The sequence below is a fragment of the Poecile atricapillus genome, chromosome 3, assembly GCF_030490865.1.
Source record: "Poecile atricapillus isolate bPoeAtr1 chromosome 3, bPoeAtr1.hap1, whole genome shotgun sequence".
Classification (NCBI taxonomy): domain Eukaryota; kingdom Metazoa; phylum Chordata; class Aves; order Passeriformes; family Paridae; genus Poecile; species Poecile atricapillus.
In genome coordinates, this window is record NC_081251.1 from 57,033,658 (window position 1) to 57,052,134 (window position 18,477).

The 18,477-nt window shown below is 41.1% G+C and overlaps 2 long non-coding RNA genes across 3 annotated transcripts; both read right to left on the reverse strand.

Moving 5' to 3' along the window:
• Positions 1 to 3,339: 3,339 nt before the first annotated feature.
• Positions 3,340 to 18,010, reverse strand: LOC131578282 (uncharacterized). 2 transcript variants are annotated; one of them, XR_009277425.1, is made up of 3 exons: positions 17,987 to 18,010; positions 5,261 to 5,435; positions 3,340 to 4,088 (listed from the first exon to the last, which is right to left on the reverse strand). It is a non-coding gene; the product is annotated as an uncharacterized LOC131578282 (long non-coding RNA). The 2 variants fall into 2 exon arrangements; XR_009277424.1 differs by lacking the exon at positions 17,987 to 18,010 and adding an exon at positions 9,586 to 9,688.
• Positions 10,867 to 15,960, reverse strand: LOC131578283 (uncharacterized). Its single transcript, XR_009277426.1, has 3 exons — positions 15,770 to 15,960; positions 14,793 to 14,884; positions 10,867 to 11,176 (listed from the first exon to the last, which is right to left on the reverse strand). It is a non-coding gene; the product is annotated as an uncharacterized LOC131578283 (long non-coding RNA).
• Positions 18,011 to 18,477: the final 467 nt, after the last annotated feature.

Genomic DNA, 18,477 nt, shown 5'->3' on the forward strand with positions numbered 1-18,477 from the left:
CTAGCTGAGCTTTTGCCTTTCTCATTTTCTCTCTCTGTGACCCAACACCTTTTTACTCTTCCTGAGTTACCTGCCCTTTCTTCTAAAGGTCAAAAACCCTTTTTTTCCTGGGTTCCAGTGGAAACTCCCTGTTCAACCAGGCCAATCTTCTCTGATGTTTTATCATTTTATTATGTTTTAGCGCATAGGGATGGGCTGCCTCTGCATCTCTAAGATTTCCTTCTTAAATATGTCTGACCTTCCTGGACCCTTTCACTATTAAGAGCTGTTTCCTAAGGGACTTTCTGAACCACTGTCCTGAACAGGCCAAAGTCCACCTTCCATAAGATCAAGGTAGTCGTTTTGTTGATCACTTCCTTAATCCATCAAGAAACAAAAAGTCCTAAAGCTTTGTGGGCAGTCTGCTCAAAGCAGCCTGTGACCACCACATCTCCCACCACCGCTTCTCTGTTCATAAAGAGCAGATCTGCAGGACAGTGCCCCTGTAGGCTCCCTCACCAGCTGTGTCAGGAAGTTATCTTCCAGGAACCTCCTAGACTGACTCCTTTCCACTGTGCTGGGTTTCCAGCAGAAACTGGCAGGTTAAAGTCTCCCACAAGAACAAGGTCTGGTGATTGTGAAACATCAGCCAGGACATTCCATCTGCCTCTTCATCCTGGTTTGATAGACTCCCACCAGGATATCTGGCTTACCATCCTTTGCCCTGATTCTCACCCCTAGGCACTCAACTTTATCATCACTATCCTCAAGCTCTGTGTAGTGAAAAGACTCCCTGAGGTACAGAGACATCACACTTCCCTGCCTGTCCCCTCTGAAGAGCCTGTAGCAGCACTCCAGTCATGACAGTCACCCTCCACCTTTCCCTGATGGCAGCTACATCACAGCTTTTCTGCTGGACGATGGCCTCCAGTTCCTCCTGGAACTGTGTTTCTTATCCATACTGCTGGCACTGGTGGAGATGCAATTGTGACTGCTCTACTCTCCTCCAAAATCAGCCTCTATGTGTCTCAGCTTCTGCACCTGCAAGGACTTGTAAGCATTTGAAATAATGGTCCTTAAATCAATGAATAATTCTAACCACTGGATGTTGTTGAAAAACAAGAGTATGTATGACTCAGATAAGTTCATGTACGTATTTTGAGACTCAGAAGAGCAGGGGTTTTGAATTAACAGGTTAGAAAAACAGTATGAAGAACATCCTGAGGGCAAATGAGCTAACAATTGTGTCATGACATGTATTTTAGTAAGAAAAAATATTAACTGCCGTGGTGAGCTAAGTGATCATTTAGAATTTTGTAGACAAAGGAATCACTGCCCTGCTGAGTTTTTAATGACTTGAGAACAAAAACATCTCCATTTAGACACCAGAAGCATTTGACCCTTACAACCCACTGTTGCTGTGTTCACTAGGTTGTGCCCATACTGCCCTTCTGGTTCAGCGTTGAAGTGAAACCTCAACTGTCCTAATTCACCACCTGTCAGTTGGATTCGCAATGTGGTTTTAGCATATTCAAACTAGATTATCTGAGTAAGAAACTCATCCAAAAGCTCTTCTCCATCCACCCATGCACCATATTTACCCCAGTGTGTAATGGAGAAAATGAGTGGCTAAATCAATGACTTGTCCATCAGACAGTCTCAAACTACTGAATGACCAAGACTGCTGTGAGAATTAAAGGATAGGGTATCAAAACTTGCAGGGACTAGAGACCAGGTCTGAGTTACCCACCCCAATTTGCACAGGTAGATGTTCAGAAATGTAGGTTGCATTTCAGCCTTGGTAATAGTTCTCAGCATTCCTATTACAAAACTAATGGATGTCTCCATCTCATCTGTCTAGCACTACTACAGCTTTATAGCTAAACATGTCTGGGTTTTCTCCCTCAACAGTCAGTCTGGAATTACTCTCACAATATTGCAAAATTGGGTCATTTCTGATTCTTGTTTCATCCTGTCCATTTTAGCTGCAGCACTGAATCATGCCACCTTCAGACTGTGTAACTGGTTATCCACATGGAAGGTAAGTAACCTCACAAACTGCATTATGCAAGATCCAAATGGGGTTGCCTAATGCCAAGGTACCCCAGCACCAAAGTGCTAGGACACCCCTCCTTGCTGCTGCTTCTATGTGTCTCTCTATCCTGAGTTCTCCCTGCATCCCAATGTGCTAAATATGACTGTACTTTGCAACTGAGCAAAGCCTGAATTCCTTGTGCCCATAGCTCTCCTTCCTTTCTTGTGCTCAACATGACAGTCTCATCATCATCCATTTTTCCCCCAAATACTTCCCCCAGACTGCCTTAGCCTAGGCTCTCTTGGTCGTGGGTCTGGGACACAGTTTGAGACAGGCTCTGCACCAGAACTGGAAAGCACCATGATGTGTGATTGCTTCTGCAGCAATGATGCAGAGAAGCACAGGTCACTGCAGCACCAGGTGTCCAAGCACGTGGTCTCTAACACAACCTGCAGCAGATCCAGGGGATGTTCAAGGTTTAGTGAAAACTGGAAAATCCCTCTTCCATGATAATTCTTGACTGCAGCTCTAGGAAGTACCATCCATGGGAGCTCCAGGTGAGGATAATGCAGGGCATTGTGAGGGCAGACTACTGCAGCTGCCTTCCCACAGCTGCTGCGTGCCAGGCTGCACCCGTGCTTGACCCATTTACAGTTGCCATGGAGAGAATGAAGCATAAAGAATTATCACTCCTCCAACTGCAATGAGATCTCATGGAAATAAATATCTATTTGTGAATTTAAAGGGGAAATACAATAAAATAATTATGAAAATCTATGATGTCCAGTGACTGCTGACAAATATGCATTATTTGACAATGCTAATCTATCATCCTTTGTTATCAGCAGGCTGCAGCTCTAGCCTAGCCAACCCTCTTAACAAGAAAAGAGAGGAAATTGGGCACAGTTGTGGCACCATTCCTTTCAAGACTTTCACATTCAAAACTCAAATACTTTTCATCTTAATGGTCTTGTAACACAAAAATGGATTAAAGCAGCATTAAGCCAGGAATCACATTTTTATGGGCAGTGCAATTTCTTGCAAATTCCATGAATAGGTTGGTCTCCCTCCCAACAATTAGATTTCTTCCCTCTGTAATTGTGTTGCTACCAAAGAGAACAGCACAGTGAATCTGATTCTCTGAGATTGCAAAGAGCTCCTTCCCAGTGCTACTACTCAGCAAGGTTTCATAAAGAAAGAAACACTACTATATAAAGATCCATTTAATTGATAGGAAATGACCAAAAATGTTTCATTTAGGCTTGAGTAAACATTTTATACATCTTAGTGATTTTTTCATTAATTTATTCTCTTTTTCTGCTAAACTGTGAATTTATGAATTCCAAAGATATATAAAAATATTAAGCTATTGCAAGCAACTCTGCAATCATGAGACAGCTCAATTTTGCAAGCTTGGTGGCTGAAGGTAATTTTGGTCAAGCCTCTAGAGACGAATATTTGTAGCACATAATAGCAATAATTTATTGAAACTACGTCTCAGTGAACAATGCTATCTACACTCACTTGTCAGTGGATGGCCCTTGATTAGCCATTTATGTCCAGGTAGCTAAGCACATTCATTATTTTTTATTTTCGTTTGTTTAAAGAACTTAGAAGCCTATCTGGGGATCAGCATTCCCAAACATCACCTGCATTTGGAGGAGCTTAATCTTATACTAGAGATCTGATCCCACTTTTTTTCACTGAGCCTTCTGATTATTTTACATTTGTGATAGCAGGGAGAGAAAAACAAGCTAAAAGAACAAAGTACAAAAATCAAGGAAGGCATATCATGTGTATTATTCTAACCAGAATGTCCCACAGGGAAATGATTCAGGGCTAGCAACCCTGAAGACAGAGGAGGGGAAACGGTGGTAAAGCACATTTGAGTGACACAGACCCAGGCTGTGGGTTTGTGGGGGCTTGAGTTTGGTATTTTTTTTCATTTTGTTTCCCGGTAAAGATTAAAGCAGACAGCTGAAAACTCAGAGGTAGGCAATGTCTTTCATCCATCTTAGAGACAGAGGGAGGTAACTTGTCCCGCGGTAACACAGTGCCATCTATTGATTCCTTTCTTTAAAGAAAAAAAAGGAACAAAAGAAAACCACACTAAATTATATCTTCAGGTTAAAAGGGAAAAAAACCCAAACAAAAAACCCCACAAAAACAAACAAACAAACACCACAAAAATAAACAAAACCAACAAAACCAACCTAAATTACCCCTCATGGTATGGCAGGTGTAATCAGTGGCTGCAGTACCAAATGTCAGCTGTCCTGATCCTTACTGTGAGCTTTGCAGCACTGCAGCTTACCTGTCTTGACTACCCATAGTTAACTACAGCTAAACCCAAAATATTTATTTCACAGGTGCCAAAAAGCACAAAAATGGGAAGGAAACTTTTTTTTAAAAAAGAAAATAAGCCCAGAATTTCTCGTCACAGAAGACTTCATGACATACAGGGATTTCTGGATGCTGGCAGTTACTCTAAATCTGATTTATTCCCATCCTGTCAGTTGAGGTTCTGGTGCAGGTGCCTTCCAGAAGCCACACATTCCCACGAGTTAAGTGCAGGGCTACATGCCAGGAAATTCCACATATTTTATTTCTGCTCCCATCTGACCTGAAGAAACCCATCCCCCTGTATGGCTGTGCAGCTGCCCTTGGCCAGGAGACAGCTTCAGGCTGCACAAAAAGGTGGGGACTGGGATGCAGCTGCATGGTCGTGACTTTGGCACATGACCACTATGTGGGCCCACTGCTTCAGCAGGTGCTAAATGGGACTGCTACCTTTCCCTCACCACCAAATCTACCTTTTATCTTCTTTATTCATAACTAAGAGGAAGATCAGACAACAAGCCCAGGATTTAGAAGTGCCAAATACAGCTCATAGCCTCCCACAGATGGGTATTTTTCCATAGTCTTTAAGTGAGAAAGAGTAATTCCTAATGCAAAACCAAAGAGAACCTTTTGCACATTTTTGATTGAACAAATTTTTATGCACTGGTGCATCATTTACCTTTTCCCAAAGATACCTTTTTTCTTTCCCCTTCAACTCAAAATAGTTTCCTGAAAACTATTGTTTGCACATTGGGCCATAAAAACACCGTGAGTATACAGAGTCTGAGATGATGTATTTAAAACAATGGTGATCAGGCTTCTAGAATAGTAGAAGAGCAGATCCTGAGGGCTTTAACAGCTCAAAACTGAACTATATTCATCACTAACATGCAATTTTCAACTTACATGACACATAGGAAGTAGTCCTTTTGCCCTGTTCTGTCTTGGCACACTCAGATACCATAGTCAGGATTTGGTGACACCTTTAGGATGTGTGTGAAGAGACCCAGTGGAAAGCAGTGAACAACAAGAGATCCAGAAAGCATGGCATACAAGGAAGACTTGCATGAGGTAATAGCACCTAAAATATATTAAAAGCTACTGAAAAGAGAAGTAATAAAATCTTCCTGCCTAACACAGATAGAAGGAAGATGTAATGACCTTCATTCACAGTTAGGAGAATTCAGGCTGCATGCTAGCAAAAAGCACATCAGCAGCAGAGAAACAGTAGAGATAAGGGAATAGAGTGTCTGAGAGGCAGAGGACTCTCTTCAGCCAGAGCTCCTTACTGACAAATTTATATAAAAATACAGATATAATTACTCTGGCCAGAAGCAAAGCCTAGACAAGTTCATGAGGTTCTTCAAACTCTCCTTGCTCCATGAACTTTTGATATTAAAATTCGAGCCCAGAAAAAAAATGAGCCTCCTTCCAACCACTAACACAAGGTCAAAATACAAGTACAGCCTGATTTCACACATACTGGTGTAAATCAGGAAGTACTAAACTAGGGGAGGTGGAATTACAAGGCTGTAAAGCCCAAAAAGATGCCTTTAAGATCATTAAGCTAGAGGGTTTTACTGTAACAAAAGGCAATTTCTAGATACTTTTTGTACCTATTCTAGTTTCTTTGTTATGTTCTATTCTGGGTTTTATAGAAAAAGTGATATCATCGCATCATAGCCCTGGTATTTATATAGTGTAAGAGGTGGAAAAAAATATTAGCCAGGAGAAAGATAAATTGATTTGATGCCCCTGCACTATATTTTAAACCCACAATAGAAGCATGGAGATGAATACATTCTTTTTATTAAATTCTGCTTAGTAAACCGGTTTCTCTGCCTTCTGTGGCGAACAGTTTCACACAATTTTCTTTTTTAGACTGGCTAATTTTGTGCAGAAAAAGTGTTAACTAAAAAATAAATCAAAGGGCTTAGTTAAATCTTTGATTTTCTCTGTGCCCCTCATTTGCTCATTTGTAACACAGAGATCATAGTTTTCTCAACCCAGACATCTGCTGTATGATTCATTAAGATTTGTAGAGTGGTTTCCATATTCTCAAGTTATTAAAATAGATCACAGCAGATAATCCAAAAACTACATTCAAAATTAATTTCCCTTTACTGGACTTTTGACAGAATTCAAAAAATTACTGGAAGATCTGTGTTTTTTCTTCCACAGTCAGCCTGTGCGACTGCCCATGCTGAGCCCAACAAATAAATCTCTCAGCAGCCTCAGTGGGAATGGGATCAGCTCATCATTTCCCCACTTCTTCTACGGGAAGCCTGACACTTTACAAACACAATGATCACCCTCCAAGAGGTACTTCTACTCCTGCATTTGCATCCTCTCCCTGTGGATCTCCCTTACAAGCACCTCCCAAAAAGCTGGCCCACCCCTTTGTACATGATAAACAGCTTTCATTGCACACAGGAGTATTTAAATGTCCTTTCTATTTAGCATGAAAGGCAAGCAGTCAGTACAACTTTGGTTTTGAGGTAATTTACCTATTGGCAAGGATTGGCCTAATATCACCTATTGTTGAGTGGAAATAAGTTTTGCTTGGGGTAAAGGGGATGCACAGTTTGCCCGGCTGCATAAAGAGCATCACGCCTTGTAGCTGTGGTAACATTTAACTCCTCATGTGTGGACACTCTTATCCTAGGAGTAACAAGCACATTTTCATGTTTAATCCACTTCTGAAGATAAATGTTGGGTGTGAATAAACTAAGCAGGAAGAAGACACTCATATGCCAGGAGCTGATAAAGCAAAGTTTATCGGTCTCAGCACAAAGCAAGACACACCTGAAGCTTTGGATATCAAAAGCCCAGGTTCCAGGCATGAACAAATCACCTTAAAACTTTTGACCACGCAGGAGTAGCCTGCAAACCAGGAAACAGGTATTTGGAAGTGTGAGGCAATGGCCACTAACTTGCCATGGGTATCTGGGACAAAATGTTCTCACTTTCAACCCTTGATGCCATTGACCCCAGACAGTTTGATTTGTTCTGGGTGAAGCTGTTCACTTCCCCATAGCTGAGAGGCCACCAAGCAAGGACAGCTTCCACTGAACACTACAGCAGTTCTCTTGCTTGAGCACTGCATTATCTTTCGTATTTCTCACATTATTTGGTAACTGTGTCCTATAATTTTGGTCTAGCAAAGCCCCTTGTTTTCCACTGTTTCCAAATATAATTCTGAAATAAGGAAGCCTTAACTTTGGATTATTAACTTTGAATGCCAAATTATGATTTCCATTATTTATTGCCACAACAGATTATTAAAGAGGCATCTCCACCCAGCTAAATGTAAGATTTTGTCTTCAGGCATAAAAATATCTCTGTGAGCTGCTCAGCTCTAGTAAGTATTTAAATATATACTTAAATTTAAGCATGCAAGTTGTCCTCTGATGTCAGTCAGAATTCTGTTTAAAAGTAAATCTGTGGTTAACTCACTACACAGACTTTTTTTTTCTTTTACTCAATACAACATAGTTGCTATGGCAATAATCAGTAGCAGAGCACTTATGGTGAAAGGCAGAATGTCTTGATTGTCATGTGAAGATTCAGAATTAAATTCTTTTACTAGCTGCTGCTGTTCCTCCCGCTGGCCCAACAGACTGCAGTGAGTCTTTGTTAGCTCTGATAAGCAGCACAATGATTGTCCAGCTTGCTCTGAATGGCCACTTAGCACTTAGCAGAATTAACAAGGCCCTGTACAAACAAACACTCTAAAGATGATACTGTAGAGCAGGTGTTTAATCTACAAGGAAACAATATTTTCCTTGGTAAGGAAATCTTTTAATTCACTTCCTCTATAAAGAACACCTGATGGATTCTATTACGCAAATGCTAATCATGATCAAAGCAGTTATAAGAAGGGATATCCAATCCATGATCATAAGTCTATAGTCTTCTTGTGTGTGCACAATATGTATTCAATTTTTATCAGAGTTTTATGGAGCAACAAACAAATATAGTGCCACCAAGAACAGAAAAAATATCCCCAACTACTCAGAAGGAAAAGTTGATATGTGGGGAAGACTAAATGAAAAGGTATCAAAGTAGACAAAATAGGAAGACAGAAGTTGCTGTTTAGCCTTAAGGTCACAGGCAGGTTCGTACAAATTTCTGAAACTATTCTGTGTGTTGAAGAACCTGAGACCTCTTAAACTACCTGCTTTTAGAAGATACTCTCAAGGCTGGTCATGAACTTCTTGGGAATTTTAGGGGGAAAATTCAGTTCCTCAAAAGTGTCCTCATGACTCAGTTGAAGTGCAGTTGGGCTTTTGCAACTTCCAGCTGTTCCCTCTGCCCTTTCAATGATGATGTCCAGTATAAAAAATTCAGGTATCTTTCCCTGAGGTCACAAGGACCCAGTGTCTTGCTACCACCCGCCACAAAGGTTCATGGCCTTTATATGCAATCTGAATACAAGCTGCTATAAAAGACAACATCCCCACAAACACTCAGATCCCAAGGGTGTCCTGGGATTAAGCAGGCTCTGATGCTCTGTTTCAAAAGTACACACAACATCCCTGAAATTCAATGCAAATACTATTTTGATAGCAAGAAACACACACTAAGCCTTTGAGATTATAGCTGGAAAAAAATGTAGGTACTTTCCATAGCATGTTCCTAGGGAATCTGTATTTATTCTGACAGTTTTCATGTAAAAGATTGGTCACATGTTAATACAGGAAAGTAAATAAGTAAAAAGACTGAACAGTGTTAGTAAGAGCTACTTCACAATAGATCTGAAAAGCCACTTTATCTCTGCTTAACTCAGCTGACTCTGAAATAGGAACACACCAGTGGAAATTGTTTTTGCTTCTGTTACCTATTTTTGGACTTGTCAAAAATATATCACTTAGATTTTTCCAGCTTTTAGCTGATAAAATGCTTGTTGCTTTTCCCTATATATTTTCATATTGCTATGCTTTTCCATGAGCAGTAACTGAACTCAAGTCAAGCCCTGTCATATAAAGCGGTCCATTTCATAATGTTAGAGTCAGGTCTTACACAACTGTAAATGTCCAACACCTTTCCATTTAAAAGACACTAGTTTAAAGTCTCAGCATAGGAAGTGGAAGCTGAAAAAAAAATACCCAACAGAATCTGCCACTACAAGTGGCTGGACATTTTGACAGACACAGGTTGACATCAATTTCAGGAAAATATCCAAAGATTTGGTATTTCAAAGTATATCACACCTGGATCTGGTCTAGTACCTGAACCTGAAGCCTTAGGCACAAGGATTTCTCACAGGAACAACTTTCCTGCTAGCTTTTTAGTGCTTTGTCCTCTCGCTGTTTCAAATTTCAAACTTGCAGAGGCAAAGGTAAAGCAGACAAGAAAAATGTCACTGTAAAAAGATGAGAACAAAGGGGGGTTTTAACAGTCAGAAAAAAATTCAATTTTTAGAAGTTGATGAACTTCAGTAACTAATTTTTTAAAAAAATATTACTTACGATTTAAAATATTTTTGAAGTCTTTCACTGCCTTTAACAATGGACACTGACCCCAGTGATAAAGATAAATAAGCTTTGAGATGGAAAGCAATATCTTCTCCTTGTCCAGGGAATTCCCTGCAAACTGCTTGCTGGGAAATCATCAGTAACAGGCACATGGGAAAGACTCGTGAAAATGTTCTTCACAAATGGGTTTCCTATTTAAAAGTAGGCCCTCCAGCCATACACTTTCCACAGTTTGAAATGAGTATATGTGACCCAGTATGAGAATTTGATGTTTCTTTTGTTTAAACATTAATCAGCTTTTGCAGAAATAGCAAAGCAGTTTCAGTTCATTCTCTTTTCAACTTATATAAATATTAGATTTGAAAATACATAAAAAATCACTTTGCACTTCTAAAACTTAAATTACTACAAACCTGAAATGTCATTTCATACAATACATACAATACTGAAGAAAAACATAACAAAAGCAGGAGGGAAAGAACTGAGAATACTTTCCTCTCCTAATATATACGATCAGTCAGATAAGTTTTCTACAGCTATCAACAAATTTGCTTCAAGAAGATTTTATTTGCAGTTCAGCCCTACTAAAATGCCCCTAAAATTAGTTCTCCTTGCTCTGTATTTCCACAGAAGCTTACAACTATCAGAATTTAGTCTTGCTGAAGCAAAAATTATGAAAACACATACACCACCACTTGCTGCAAATTAATTTTTTTGTAAAATGTTTGTTGTGCTTAAGGTAAGAGATATAAAACCACCTTAATCTTGCAGACCAAGTCAAACCATCCCTCCAGTAAAGAGCCATCAGGCAGAAAGGAAAATTCCTTTCTTGGCACAGAAGTTTGTGAATGCTGAGGAGAGAAGACCTCTTCGGGCAGGGGTAGTTCCTCAGCCTCCTCCCATCCCATCCAAATCAATCAGCAGGACAGTTCTACACACCCTTCAGGGCTGGTTTATATTTAGAATTTAATAAAGAATAAAAAATAGCAAATCATACACCCACTCTGCTGTGGGGAAACAAATGTGCTAGTCAACGGAAGATATAAATAATCGCACGATGACACAACGAAACGCCTCATCCGGTGGCTCCAGTGCAAGCCTCTGTCCAGGGGCCAGCAGAGCTGCTCCATGTACTCCATTAATCTCTTTTCCAAAGTGATGGATTCCTTTTTTGGGAATGAGCCCAGTTCACTGAGGAGTCATTTTTTCCCCCATCAGCTGAGATCAGTCACCAGTAACTCATCACTTCTCATCCAGCCCGTGCTCTTCACTTGTAACTGAGACTTTCCAGCAACGATACCACAGCTGGCCCGCAGGAAACACCCCCAAACTCCCTATTCTTAGTCTGGGAAGGGCAGAGGAAGGAGAGAGCAGGCAATCAGATACAGAGCGATAGGAAAAGTGTGACCTTCCTTTCTCCCTATAGTGACACCATTTTCTCCCTCAGCTTTAACCTTTTTAAAAACATTCAAGAAGCCATGTGAAAACTTGCAACCTCAATGCAATCTAGACATAATAACTCCAAATTTTTAGATGCAAAAGAAAATCCATAATGCTGGGTATAGATACCAGGCCAGAGAAGGTCAATGTGACCAACAGCTCCAGGGAAGAGCCATTCTGGGTTATTAATCCACCAACTGCAGGCACTTCTCTTAAAATCTGGTTTTATGTTTCATTAAATAAGTTGGACATGCTGTCCTGGGAGCAAGAAAAGAGCAGTTTTGTGTACCTAGCTCTCCTACTGTGACACAGTTTACCTTTAGGGGCTGTATGAAAAATAAATCTTTATCAGGGACTTCCATGCCCCCTCCCTGCCAGCTGCAAGTGAGGTTGGCATGAGAAGTCATAATACTTCTAGACACTCATGTGAAAGGACTGAGAAGCCTGGAACATTCGGATGTTAAATGCACAGAGGGTGGTAAATTTATAGAGTGGCTAAGCAGGGGCCTGGGAAATTGCTACGAAGGTTACACAATGCCTTGCCTTGGCCGTCCAAAGCTGGCTCTGTAAGTCTACTCAGCTTCACAGGAACTTGCAGACACATGTGACTGGAGGCATACAGGGACAGAAGAACTGGGATGTTACTGCTTTCCAGCTGCTTTACAAAAAAAGAGCGCTCGAATGGCAGGCTTGTGCCCTCAGGGTGGTCCACAGCGGGGTGTAAAATTGTTGGGGAGTTTATTTACATGCTTAGTCACTCTCTCTGACCTCTAATATGAGCAAAAGCAGCATGAAATGAGGTCCCAGCTACTGTGAAAAATTGCCAAATAATGGGATTTATGGAAGAGTAAATGTGTTTATACACATCTCTCAGCAGTTAACCACTGTATCGAGCAAAAGATATGCTGCCACTTCAAGGGTTAAAACAGATTCATAATTAGAAGGGAGACTACAAGACCCTGGTGCAATCCTGCTGTGCAGGACAAGGAGGAGGGTGGTGAGTGTGTACACACACCTGCTTCTCCTCACAGCAATATTTTTATTCACTTTCCCAGATAACAGAATCAAAGAATCATAGAGCAGTTTGGATTGGAAGGGACTTTAAAGGTCATCTAGTTCAACCCCCCTGTCATAAGCAGGGATACCTGCATTTAGGTCAGGATGCTCAGAACCCCATCCAACCTGGCCATGAATCTTCCCAGGGACCTTAGAGCAGCTGTAAATTGCAGAGCTTTTTGTTAGCTGGGCTATCACTGTGGTCCTGGTTCAAGTTAGTGCTGTAGCTGAAAGCCTCTGCTGCCCAGTGCCTCTTTGAGGAGCAGGACAAAGTGAATGAGTTTGATCCTTGGATCCTTGGCATTAACACGGCTGCCAGCACCTTTGCTAGCAGTTTCTGGGCACATAGAATGAGTTTCTTCTTCTTAGTCCTAGTAGGGCAGAGCTGAGGCACTACTGCAAAATACATTGCTTGATCTGCTTCCATTTGGGAAGGAGTGAATATTGGTCTCTTGGGCTGTAAATTCTACCAGCATTTCTCCATATTATACATGATTTTCTCAGAATTAGGGGTGGTGGAGGAAACAACTCTAAATAACCATGATACAAACATTTTACAGTAGAAAGAAAGCACCACCCTGAAAATGGCACAGAGCCATCATTTTAAATTACACAGGGCAAGAGCAATGTCCCTTTGGAAAGTGTCATTTCAAGGTAATGAGGGTGTTAAGGAAAGAGTGTGTGACCCTGCCCATATTTATGCTCCTGAATAGGTGGGGATATGTCATGAATCGCTGTTACCAACCCGAGCCACTCCTCATTCCCGCACGGCAAGCTCTGCCTTGCCACCAAGGGACAAAGCGCAGCTGCCACCACAACTGCTCCATAGGAGCAGCTCACAGCCAGCTAATCACTGTGAACCTGCAGTGGGGAGCCAGCAGTGCCAAAAGACAGAAATAGCAGCACTCCTTTTATCACCCAGGGTTCCACAATGCACAGTGCAGTGCCAAAAGGTCCATGGATAGGGTGGGGAGATTCCCCTCACCTTTTCCTAGGGCTCGTCGCTTAGTCTTGACATTTCCAAGAACTGTAACAAAAGGTTTTTCATTCCCAGGTGTGGCAACATGACCCTCACCTCTCAGTTCAGGATCTGGTCTTTACAAAGCCTGGGCTGCATGGGACGCATCCTGAGGAAAGGGTGCAGTGGCACTCTGCGTGACTCCTGCCCGGGACCATGAACTGTATTAACCTTCTGGAGGGAAAGGGGGAAAACGAGACTGCCCCTCATCTGAGATACACAGTCACCTTTAAACAATACATTGGTCACACAGTCTAATGGCTGTCTCTTTACCATTGCTCCATCCTACTCCAGGGAGAATTGCAGCTCTAAGTGGAAAGTTAAGAACTGGAACTGTGCTTGGCCAAAATTCCTACTGTGATGAACAGAAGCCAAATAATGAGAGAACAGGCTCTGCAGGGCTGGTCTGAGCTCACCCCCAAGCTTACCCATCCAGAGCAAAACTGTCCCTGATGGTGAAAAGGCATCCACTGATGATGGAAGAACAAAATGCTGCATTCAGCAGCTTCCCTAGGACTAGAGAGCACCTTCCTCATTCACATTTTTCCATCAACAAAGTACATATTAGTCTTCCCTACAGTGAAATAAGAGTTACTACCATTCTGATGTTTCAGATATCAAGTGGTCTGCATGAAGATCTACAGGACCACAAATCACATCTATTCAAAGCACGGCAAATTCTTCAGGGCCACGTAGAAAAAAACAGATTAAATTTCACATGAGGTTTGGGAAACCCAGGCAACTTCCAGTTCAGTTAAGACAACACCGATTTGGCACACCTAATTCACCTGCTGCTCTGATCATGAAGGGCTTAGTCCATGCACAATCACTACTTTGAGTAGTGTTTGAGTGTTCATCATTTCTTAAATTTAACTCAGAGGATAGCTAAGTAGCCGCATGTAGAAAGAGTGCTATGAATTAATAATAAAAATTACCTGACTTAGCTTCAAGTAACAGAGCTCTTTCAAGAGCACTCAAAATCTGACAGCATCCCAGCAACAACTCCATGGAGGACAACTCCAGCCCTTAATGGCTGCTTCCTAAAACCAAAATAATTTAAGTTCCTATACCATTCCATGGCAGTGAATTCCAAAGGGAAGTTTTGTATTGTTCAGAATATTGCCATAGAAATATTATTTTCCTGTGCACAGATGAGTGTCAACAGTTGTTTTTTCTCTTTTACATTATTTGAATGGTCTCAAAGGCAAAAGCCAACACTCCCTCTAAAAGCTATTTAATTTTTTTCTTTTCTGAGCTTCTCCCAAGTCCAGTCCTCACTTATATTCTGTTTCTTTACTTCTGCTATTACTTTAAGTATCTTTATTATTTAGAGGTATATAAATTGATTTACAAGATTCATCTATAGTGAAACAAGAACTAACCAGCCTTCCTGAATTAAAGAGTCTTACCCCCCAGTGATTCACACTGAAATTTTTTCCCTTCCTACCTCAGCTCTGCTCTACCAGACACCCAGCAGCCAGAGTACACATCAGCTGACAGCTTTTTCCTTGAGTTCCAGCAGTAAGTTTTCCAGGGTACCTGAAGACAACATAAATCATAATACCACCAAAGAAAGAAATAAATGAGAAAATTTCATCCAGGAACATTCTGCCTCTCCCTTACAAAGCAACTTCCTTCTCTGGTGAGATCAGTCAAACCATTCAGAACATGACTGCACGAGGGAAGAAAACTACCCTCAACTCACTTTGAAGAAATGTCTTGCAGGCATTACAGTATAGTCTGTCCTTAAATTGCCTCAGCAGCAAGAGGAAAAATGCTTCACATTTCCAGATGTAAGATGTGCAAAGAAGGTTAATTAACTAGAGTTCACACAGTGCTTTGAAGGTGGAAAGACCTCTGAAGGAAGTGTTAAGAACAGATAACCAGAATCCGTCTTTTCCAACCTCATAAAAAGCAGATCGATGCTGCACAGAGCGTGTACAACAGAGAAATTGTCCAGTTGTAGGATTATTCATCTTAAGTTTTACTGAGAGCCTAAGGGCTTTCTTAGAAACTCGTATTTCCCAGCTGTATCTCAGTCAGAGCTGTGATTTCACTACCAATTTTAGACAGGTAACCCAAATGGGAATAAGAGAGTAATGAGAGTAAATATGGCTGAAACATTAAGACATTTTCTTCAGCACTCGGGGCCCATAGTTTTGATGTTTAAAAAGCAGATTTCTGACAGCTCCCTCAAAATGTAATTTTTTTTCTGTATCTGTCCAAGTACATAACAGCCCAGCTAATAATGCTGTTTCTGCAGCACAGTATTCCCATTAAATAATTCATATCACTGACTAACACTGGTGAGAAGTGGTATGCAGTAGCAAAAAAACAAATTAATCTGAGTACATGACAGCACATTTCTGAATATTAATTAGCAAGAAAAGAATGAGCATATTTAAAAATCAAACCAAAATGTACCTCTTGCTGTATTTTGTCTTTAGACAGAGCCTTATCATACTTACAACCAAACTTCATGCACTGCAATAACTCAGCCAAACCTCAGGAAGGATGAGAGGAATTACTTTCCTCCCCCAGTAATGGACAGCTACATCTCTTAGGCAAAGAAGCACAATTTATTTTGGTAAACAATTTTCTAATTCCACTGTGGAAAAGAGGCATTGGTCAGACCCTGGGAAGAAAAGTGAGTCTTAGGTAGGATGACAGTAAAACCAGAACCAAACCATCAGCTGATTGTCAAACGTAGACATTGATTTGTATCAGCTAAGAGGAATGTGACCTCCCCTGAACCCTTGTTCTCAAAATAAGGTAGTTTCATTATTTAGATGAGTGGATGGCATTAAGCACTACAAATACTCAGCATGTTGTGCTATAAAGAGCTCAGGAATCCAAAAAACTTGTTTTCTTTCAGGCTGTTCATGGAAAGAAACAGAACAGAAAAGGTCTCAGAGCAAAGTAAGATTTTCTTTGGAAGCACTTGGATCAATAACTCAGCTTGCCCTTCTAGCTGGAGCACCACTCTATGGAAACTGCATATCTGAACAGTTAGGCACATACACATATTTTTAAACATAAAGCAAAGATTTCAAAACATATCAGCAACAGAGGAAGCAGCCTGAAGCTCCTTGCAGGGGTCAACTGATTAGAGGAATCTCACAGTGCTGTAACAGCAAATTTCTCCCTGAATCTCCAACAAACTCTGGTGCATGTGGCTCTTGCAGGATGCTGGTTTTCACCCCTGTCCCATATGACTCAAAGCCACAAAGGTCAGAGACACATCTGACCATCCAAAAAAACCTCTCAACACTATGCATTTGAATAGGCAAAACTGACAACTCTGGAAAAAAAAAAAAAATTAACAGTAGGAATGTGAGTATGGGTTACAGAAGTATCCTTTCCATCCTCAAAAAGCTTAGTGCAGTTCTGGAAGCAAACCAGCACAGGAAGGATGTAATTTCCTAATCAAACTTCTAAGGCTATCTTATCATACCTACTCAATGTCCTCTACTTGGAAAACTGGCTCCTTGGAAAAGGATGACTGAAATATCCCTATTCAGCAGGACTGAAATTACCTACTTTCAGCTAATAAGTATTCACATGAAAACATGGGTATTTCACCACAAGAATCCCAAAGAGAATCGCAGACAGACATTCTGCTGTTTCCACCAACATTTGGCATTCATCTTGAGGACAAAAGCTCATATTTTCACCAGTTAAACACAGTCAATTCACTGCAGCCAAGTAAGTGTAAACAAATCAGTTTTAAAAAATTAAGGCAACATTAGGAAATGTTATTTTACTTTTACTTTTTTTCTTTTTTTAAGCCAGCCCTTGAAAATGCCATTTTACAGCTGCAGAAAATGTGACTTTGCCTGACTTTTTTGTTGGATCAGCTAAACCTGAAGAAAAACATGAAATCTCTCCATAACCAAGGATAGACCATTACTTTAATAGGCGCTGTTCCCAAAGGAAGAGAAAATCCAATTACTAAAATGGTAGTATAATCTTTTCATTATTATTTCAGGAGCTCAGAGTTAATTGGACAAGTTTAGCACCCCTGAATGAATGTGTGTCCTCACTTCACAATAAATAGTCTATAATTACTTCCATTTCTCTGAAACCAGGAGATAGCTCTCATTAGCAATACCCTGGAAGAAGCCTTTTGCAGGTTTGGGTAATATTACAAACCCCATCATTATCATATCTGGGCACCCCACAGAAGCTCTTACACACAGGGAAATGTTCTTATTTCATCTTTGATGTAACTGCACAAAGGCCCCACATGCCTCCGGGGAAGCTGCACAAGTGCTTTTGCCTCAGCCTCCACTGGAGCCCAGCATCTGTCTGTCACCTCCTCATGTCCCAGCGGGTTCCTTGGACCAGGCACTCCTGCCTTCACTTGAGCCAAGCTGCAAGGTCCAGCACATTTCCCCAAACCACAGGACAAAACCAGAGTGGAGGCACCCAGGTGAGAAACCTTGGCCTGATCCACCTGACAGGTCACAACTTCCACCTTCCTCTTTCCACCTTAACCAGCTGCCCATCCAGGACCCTCATGCTCCCTTCTGAGGGAGCACCTGCATTTTCCAGAATATTATTAAGGACACCTGGTGCCAGAGAGAAACACCACAAGGCAGGCTGTGCTGTGGTTAACTCATCACCCACCAGAGAACACACCTGTCAGGTGTACTCCAAAACTTGCTCTTTAACACAGCAGCCCAGGAGTGTGCATCTGTCCCACTGGACTCATCACTGACCCCTGCAATTCCTTCACTGCATATGAACATACACACACACACAGAGTTGTCTTGGTAAAAGAGGTGTTTGTGAAACCTAAAGGTGTTGCAACACATGATCCAAGTCCCACATTAGAAGGACTTTTTTCAGAATTTGGAGTAATTTTCTTCCCTCCAAATTTCTCTGTTAAAGAGAACAGAAACAGATGCACAACATGACAGGAGTATTACATACAAAGTTAAAGATTATTTGCAGATTTAGCACAGTTCTGCTTATTCTCGTCAGGATCATGCTGGCTCTGCTGTTAATTGCAATGATGTAGCAGAGCTCAGGCTGTGTTCTACACTGCTGCTTTGGCTGAACTGGTATTCTCACACGGATTGCGCTTTTCCTCATAATCTCCAAATCCATTTCAGCTGCTCCTTTTCAGG